This window comes from Epinephelus fuscoguttatus, linkage group LG11, assembly GCF_011397635.1.
Source record: "Epinephelus fuscoguttatus linkage group LG11, E.fuscoguttatus.final_Chr_v1".
NCBI classification, from domain to species: Eukaryota; Metazoa; Chordata; class Actinopteri; order Perciformes; family Serranidae; genus Epinephelus; species Epinephelus fuscoguttatus.
This window is the reverse complement of record NC_064762.1, coordinates 21,787,715-21,796,676: the sequence shown is the minus strand read 5'-3', so window position 1 is coordinate 21,796,676 and position 8,962 is coordinate 21,787,715.

Below are 8,962 nucleotides of genomic sequence, written 5' to 3'. Positions count from 1 at the left end.
GGCAGACAACTTTTTGTAACGTCTGGCTGAGAGACCGTCCCCTGCTGATAGAAAACACAGACACAAATGCTTTGTGTTTGCATTTGTGCTGCTGTTGAACATCACCACCACGCAATTGCACCAAAGCACCTGAAGGTTTACATTCAAGCCTGTATGATCATTTGACATGAGTCTGACGTTCTTATGTAACATGATTGTCATCTCAACCCTCTGGCACCGGGGTCACTGGAGAGCTGGAGTCATACTAATTAAGAGCAAACAAGTTAATGAACTGTCAGGATCAGCGGGATCAGTGGTTGTGCAACATTATCTGGTATGTGCAACACGATTTAATAAAATAAGAAACAAGGACATACATTACATAACAATGACACTAAAATGTGTTATTGGTCAGTGTTAAAAACAAACCGTTCTAGCCCCAATCATCACTTAATCACTACTTATATTCTACGGGTCTTGTAGGATGTGGGCACAGTCAATAAGTACATTATAGTTAGTGAAAAGGCTGAACAGAAATGTCAGATAATGCATAATAATGCATTATATCGTCATTATTTCGAGTGTAAAAGAATGAAATATGCTGTGAAGCCAGCTGTTCTCTACGGAAGCCCTGAGAGACAAGTGAGAAAAAAAAATCATCTGTAAAATCTGTTAAAAAAAATTGTCAGGTGAAATATGTTTTTGTCACAGTCAATTTTTTTTAATTAATGTGCTTTTTGTTGTAATACTTGTTTCCACCACAAGAGGCTAAAGTGCACCACAACCCAGTGTTCTAAATAGGACTGAAAACATTCATGTTTTATTGCATGTGAGGTTTTATTTGTCCATGCAGTCTCAACACGAGGTAGGCCTGCATATATTGTGTGCTGGGAAGTTATCAAACACAGTGGTTCCCAACTGGTGGGTTGTGGTCCAATAGTGGGTCGCAGATCCTTTCTGAATTGACTGCAAGTGACTCGCGAATATCAATCAATCAATCAGTTTTATTTATAAAGCCCAATATCACAAATCACAATTTGCCTCACAGGGCTTTACAGCATATGACATCCCTCTGTCCTGTGGACCCTCACAACAGATAAGGAAAAACTCCCCCAATAAAACCCTTTAACGGGGGGAAAAAAAACGGTAGAAACCTCAGGAAGAGCAACTGAGGAGGGATCCCTCTTCCAGGACGGACAGACGTGCAATAGATGTCGTACAGAACAGATCAGTATAATAAATTAACAGTAATCCGTATGACACAATGAGACAGAAAGAGAGAGAGAGAGAGAGATGCAGGATAGACGGTAATGACAGTAGCTTACAACAACATTAATGAAAGTAATAATATTATAATTAATAATATATTAATATCTGATAGTATACATGTGTGACAATAATCATATGTGTATAATAACAGTAGAAGTATGACTAATGACTAATGACTAATGATAACAGCAGCAGCAGGAGGCATCTGGCAGGACCACAGCAGCAGCACAACCACACACGTCACACTATCCAGGCACCACTGCGATATGAGTTAACCTGAGAGACAGTGGAACACAAAGGCTCCAGAGAAGAAGCCGAGTTAGTGACATCCAGAATGGCCGAGTTAGGAAGATGCAGTAATAGGATACGAGAGAGAGGGAGAGAGAGAGAGAGAGAGAGAGAGAGAGAGAGAGAGAGAAGGTGCTCGGTGGGTCCTCCGGCAGACTAGGCCTAAGTCAGCCTAACTAGGGGCTGGTACAGGGCAAGCTTGAGCTAGCCCTAACTATAAGCTTTATCAAAGAGGAAAGTCTTAAGTCTAGTCTTAAATGTGGAGACGGTGTCTGCCTCTCGGACTGTAACAGGAAGATGATTCCACAGGAGAGGAGCCTGATAGCTGAAGGCTCTGGCTCCTGATCTACTTTTGGAGACTTTAGGGACCACGAGTAACCCTGCGTTCTCAGAGCGCAGTGTTCTGGTGGGATAATATGGCACTATGAGCTCTCTAAGATATGACGGAGCCTGACCATTTAGAGCTTTATAAGTTAACAGTAGGATTTTAAATTCAATTCTGGATTTTACAGGGAGCCAGTGCAGAGAAGCTAAAACAGGAGAAATATGATCTCGTTTCTTAGTTCATATATGTCAAATATGTCAAATTTGTCAAAAATACACTTCATTTTGATTGGTGAATTTCCAGCACAGAGGTTTTTTGGTTTTTTTTGAAGAGTTGATTCCTGATTTAGAGTGAGTGACTAACAGACAGTTGCTTGACAGAGACAGCAAACTGAAGAAGTGGGGTCATCGGGAGTTGGCTGCGGTCGACGAGACATCACCGCTACCCGCTTGAGGTCGGGCGGCCTGGCTGTTGGACATACTCTAGAGAAGGTCCATCTCCGGTACGGCTTGGCGTGGCACAGCGTGTCCAAACTGACAAAGGAAACACAGGTGGTGCAGCATGGCTTTACACGGCGGAGCCATAAGTGACAATGGAAAAGGGTATAGCTCAACAGCATGGCCAGACGGAAGTATGAACCTGAATAAATCAAACTGTGTGGATCGTGAACTAATGAGTAAGAAGAAATCTGGATCCTGTGGCTGGACCATTTGGGAACCACTGATCTAACTTTACTGTCATGTCTAACAGGTGATGTCAGTAATGCTAATGGAAGATTAGCGCCAATTCAATTCCCTGTTCTTAATGGTGTACTGTACAGGATTGTGGTTATTTTTTGTAAACATACTCGCCAGCAAAAGTAAAAGTAGTAGCTAACCCCGGGTTAACTCTCGTTTGGCATGTTGCCTTGCCATTTTTGTGTTTTTTTTTGGGTGCTTTGTCTCTTGGATGCCTGCTGCTTATGGTCTGGCACCTCATTGCTACCTTTTTTTTTTAAAACCCCAACCTCACCTCTGGCGCTGTGGGGGTATACGCCCATAAACGTCCCACACTAAGAAAATAAGAAGAAAACAAGAAGATACATGCAGAGGGCAGAGCCTTTGCAGAAAAATACACCGCTGCATTCTTCTAGTGGGCGACAAGTGATGATTGAGAGGGATTACTTCTATAGTATATCTTTGGGTTTCAGTGATCATCTGTGATGTTCCTGGGGTCATGGGGGTTTCGGGTCTTTCAACATTAGACCCCCTCATCCAGGTGACCCATCCGGGCTTGATCAAGTCCCGGATTGCATCCCAGCAGTAGCATTCCACGGGCTAGCCCTCTTTATCCAAAGCCATCGAGTGCTTCGTCTCTCTTGCCTCTCAGTTCTTCCATTTCTCTGGACATATTGTTGAAGTAACGCATGAATTAGGTGTTGATCTCCAGATCATTTTGTCTAATGGGACAGCTGCAATGTTTGTCTGTTAAGCAATCAAATCATAGTAATGAAAATCTGGCGATATTATCTCTGAGATATTTACTTTCTCCATTCTCCCGAGGCTTCTTCTCTTTCACACAAATAAGAAAGTTACTTTATATAATCGAACCACAATTTTTATTTTTAATAAGGCGAGTTTGGATTGAGTTCTCCATGTACCCCCTGGTGCTCCTGGTCGTGAATCACTGTTGAGAACTAGTTGCATCATAACTTCTGAAAAATCAGAACCTGTCAGTTATATACAGTAGTGTGTGCTCTTTCAGATGTTTGCCATCATCCTGTGGCTGCTGTATGGCCTTTCCCATTAAAAAAAAAAGTGTCTCACCATTACTGGCACTGTTTATATATTGATTTACTTCCCTCAAATTTATTGCATGAACTTTTTAAACCAGAGCAGAATAAACAACAGTGTCCATGAACTCTGCAGACACAAAGCAAAGACTTCCAGGCATAGCTATTGTTTAAATATCATTCTTTCCATTTTGGGAATTCTTACACGTCAGTGAAAGGTGACATTGGAAAAGGAGGTGAGTTAATTCAGCAATGAAGGTCGAATTAGGAGCTGCAGCCAAACTATAGAAAGAGGAGGATTTGAAATGTAAATGATTGAGATATTATTCACCATTGTTCCCTGACAGAGGAAGCCTCGCAGCAACATGAGTGAGGTCAGGAGCTGGAGTCCATATTTGGCCACAGTAACACAAGGACAGATTCTGTGTGTGTGAGGGTGAGATGTAAATGTAACTGCTGGACTATAAATCTGCACGGCCTCTCAAACCTAGGGCTGCTTGGATTTTAGTGGTGTTTTATGGACAGGCTATGATGGATAACAGCTTCTTTGATTCATAAAAACATCAAACTCTGAACAGTGTGTTCAGTGTTGAATAAAACGATACGGCTATCAGATGAAAATAATTTTAGGGAGGGCGTTACAATGAGTCTCTGTGACAGGAAGCTAAATTAAAATCTTGCTTAATTGCCAGTTTTTTCAACTGCAGGCTGCGACCCTTCATCTCATACAGTGCAGCAACTTTTTGATATGCTGTGTATTTTAAAATATGACACAGACACGCATGACCTGCGACCCGCTGTCTCCCCTGTCCACTCGTCTTCTTCTCTGACTATTATCTACTGTATCAGCAACACACCAGGACAGTTGTCGTGATTATGCATCAGCCGCTGAGGGCTGTCATTGGTTATGCAATCGCTCTCCAGCGGTGCTCAGCGTGCGAGGACCGGTGCTCTCTTAAGTCCCCGCGTGGCCTGGAGAGGCCTGCGAAGACGTGGCTTTAGAGGAATCGTTAAGTAGTGTGTGTCTGAAATGGAGAGTATTCTTGAGAAAGAGTTTTCCATTTTCCTTCACTCAATATAAATGTAAAGACCTCGGGAGGGTGGTAATAGTGACAGAAAGTTTGAATTAATCATATACAGACATTATGATCAGCCTCTTCTATGAGAGAGGAAATGTAGCCATAGGCATTTTTCACAATGAAATTTTGGGGGCAAGTAAAAATTGCAAAAAATAGTTGCAACGCTGTCTTAGATTAGCAGTCTATTATTATGCTTCCCAGCTCAAGTTTGTTAGGTTAAACTTTTTATGTTATTTATTCATGTTGTTTCCTGTTTTACTTTGAAACTCAAATCTCCTCTCGTTTCAGATCACTTCACTTTCTGCCCCTGTGTGTTTTCCCTCCCTTCTGATGACCTCGTCTGTGTCTGATTGTCTGTCCCACCCTGATTAGCCTCACCTGTGTCTCGTTATCCTTCCACTCACCACAGTATTTAGTGTGCGTCTGCTTTTCTCTCAGTGCCAGTTCATCGTAGCTCCTTGTGTGTCTAGTGTTCCAGCCTTTTCTTGGTTTTTGGATTTAGCCTGTAGATTGTCTCTGCCTCATCCCCGCTTGATTTGTTTGCCTCCACTGATTGTCCTTCTGTGTACTGAACTGACCTTTTGACCTGTGTGTGTGTGTGTGTGTGTTTGAGTCCACTCTCACCTGCTTCACCAGTTGTTGCAATTATGAACATTAAATGTTTCCTACATAATTAGAATCTATTTTTGATGGAAGAATGGATGGTGGAGGCTGACATCTGATCGCCGATGACAGTTGCTGCCATAGGAAGCGGCGCCCAAGGACCATCTCCACCCGGTTAGCATGAGCTGACACAGCAGGAGCAGCTAACATCCGACACCAAGCTGTAAAATGGTCCCAACAATCTCAGAGTCTCCGACAGCAAAACAGCTTGACTCTGTCGTTAAATCCGTCAATAACCGTTGGGTAACGGGGAACTGCCCATTGGTCTGACAGCCCATTGTTCTGACCTAAACCCATTGTTCCGAAGTCCCGTTGTTCCGAAATCATCATGATGCCCTGTGGTTAAGGTCTGGTTAGGTTTAGGCACAAAAACCACTTGGTTAGGGTCAGGAAAAGATCATGGTGTGGGTGAAAATGAAAGACACAAACACATAAGCTGTGAGCCTGCTTCGCCTCAAGCCTTTCCCAGCTGACCCAGAGCCGGTTGCGGCGCACCATCAAGGCAGAAATACGCCACTGGGAGTCGTTCAGCACCGCGGACCATCAGACTAATGGGATGTCGGACCAATGGGCTGTCGGACCAATGACATGGACCTGGGTAATGTTAGCCGTGTGATGCTAACAGTTAGCCCTGTCACTGTGTGTCTGACTCCCAGGCACAGAGCTCACTGTCCCGCAGCAGTAGACTTATGAATAACAGAGAGCGGGTGAGGTGGTGTTGAGCAAATCAATACACTGCATGCAGCTCAGAAATAAAATGAAATTTTAATTAGTCAAAGTTGTGGTGATTGGACAAAATTGCAGGGCTGTACAAAAGTCGCAGGGATTGGCTAAATTTGCGTGAATTATTACAATTGCAACGTCCTGTAGGGATTGCTTTTTAGATCAACAAGCCCTATTTTGATTCCTGAACCTTATTCACAGTCAAAGTACAAAACAAAATGGAATAGAAAATGGGTGGTATCAGTGCACTAGAGGCGCAGAAAAGGATGGTGTGTTGTAATTTTCACTCTGCTGAAGTAGGGGTCTGAGGGGTTTGGGAGAGCGTGGGAGGGTATTTTATCTTTCCTTTCCTCACATTTACACTTTAATGCATCTTTCCCCTGTGAGATTTATTTTAAAAAGAGCTCAAAATCGTTACACGCACACACAAAAAAGGGAACTTTTATGTCTTCTTCTGCTGTGCATTTTCAATCCATGGGCGATTTGACCTCACACACTTTATGGTCCTTCCACAGTTAACTGAACTGCAACCAAGACACTTAAAGCCTTGCTAATATATATTATCTTGGCCATAAAACCGAATTCTCTTACCAGCAGTTCTCTTGTTTCAAACATAAAGAGCGGCTGGAATATTCAGTATAACATGTCTGCGTTTCACATACTGAAAATCAACGTTCTGTTAAGATGTGAAATGTTAAAATCAGGTTTATCATTTAAATTATTTTCCTGTTCCACCTATTTATGTTCCAGTCATGGGCAGAGATATATAAGGTTTAGATCGTTTGGGGAGTGAGTAGGGAAACTTTCAGTCTATCAAACTTGCAAAAGAAATAGATTTATTGCAATGTTTCGTTAGACCTTCATCAGGCAAACAGCTTTGTGACAAAGAGCCTTCATACTGCACACAGGGAATGTAGTTGGTTGCAACTTAATTAATTAATTTATTTTTTATTCTGTTATTTTTCTCTGCAAAGTTGTGTTTTTTTTTGTACATTTGTACATGTTCCGCTGTCATACCTTGGTGTTTGAGGATGTTTGGATTTGTACAATATTCACTGGACAGGTCATTGTGATTCAGTAGTCAGGCCTCTGCTCCTCAGAGTTGATCTCATCTAATTGGTGGCACCATCTGGCTGATTCATCACCTGGCAGGAATCTGTCTGTGTCTGAATCTATTCTGTGAAGCTCTCATGTCAGTAGCACTGATGATAGTCAAAGACTGAAATGTTTGCTGCTGTTTTTAATCACTTTTTACTTTTTTTTTTTTTTTTTTGCACTTTGAGCGCTTTTCATTTTGTGCACAAATGTTCTAAATAAATTAACATTATTTTTGCATTGCTATCAGCCTGTGAACATTTTTTGTGGCTGTCCAGCTCAGTTGTATTAGTGTGCAGGTATCTCCTCTGCCATCCTTGCAAACTAACAGCCACTCCCTACTGTAGAGGGCTTCTTTTTGTCACAAAACTGTTCGCCTGATAGGGTCTAGTTCATTCTATCAAAATGTTATGATGAATATATTTCTTTTTCACTTTAGACAGTGCGCAGGAGTTTGTCTGCAAACTGTGTCCTACTCATCCCCCTCCTGTGTACCTGTTTTGAAACAGATGTACAAATTGTTCTCCTTTTCTGAAATTCATTTGCTACCAAAACAGCTCATACAAACAACAAACAATACAGACACTACACTGTCAGCACACAACTAATACACAATTCAACAAATACATAACAACACAAAAAGCCCTTTGAGACAAGAATGGTGCTGCATCTGATGATCACATCTGAAAATGTTCGTTAAAAAAAATCAGTAATACAATCAACAACTGTCACAGAGTCACTCTTTATTTGTCTTCTGCAACTTTACTGTGTTAAAGGGCCAGTGTGTAATATTTGGCATGGTTTATTGTCAATCTGAATCTGAATCTGAATATTCTACCCATTAATACATTTATATAAGTGTATAATCACTATAAAATAAAATTTGTTTGGTTTTCGTAGCCTTATAATTATGCTTTTATATATTTATATAGCAAGGGCCTTGCTTTAGAGAGGTCGCCATCTTGCGCCATCATGTATGTACGGCAGACCGAGTGGACAATCCAGCCAGCCAGAGAACACGTTTCACGTGTATAAATAAACCAACGAAGACAGCGGAGGGAAGGAAGAAGGAGGAGGAAACAGCAGAGAGTGTTAGTAGTTCGTCGATAGAGAGTAGTGAAAAGTTTTTTTAGTCATAAAGTTTGCGAATGGACCACACTTACCACGCAACAGGAGAGAATGAACCCGAACCGTCATCTGCGAGGAAAAGAAGACGCAACTTCACTCCTTGTGATGCACTCTCTGCGGCGCTTTTCCTCCTGATGATATATCTCCCCAACGATGGTAGCAGTAGCACCGAATCCCATTCTGTGCATTCAGCCTCTCTTCTTGCCCGCTCAGCATCAAACACATGGAGTTCCTCATCTGTATGCGCCAGCTCAAACAGGTATGGCTCTGGGTCTGTGTCTGCTACAAGAAACTCTTTTCAAATCGCGTTCAAAGTCGTCCATTGCAGCTACTATAGTCCGGAGATATTGCTAGGCTAAATAAACATCTGAGCTCTGTTTACAGGCTACGCTGTCAGTCAGTGTGCGGGCTGGAGATTGAGCAGAGAGGGGAGGGGGGTCCCCACTCGGCATGGTAAACGAGTATGTGTGTAAAGTTATGAAGTGTGTCTGTTACGCTAGAAGAGTCAGCGTTTGGGACGGAGTCTTTTACCCCCTGGAGTGTTACCAGAGTTTTTGGAGTGCTCAAATAAACTGGCGTTTTCCCGAACGCTCCTCTGGTCTCCTGCTCGTGAGGCATTCATTACAATATCGTAACATGGTT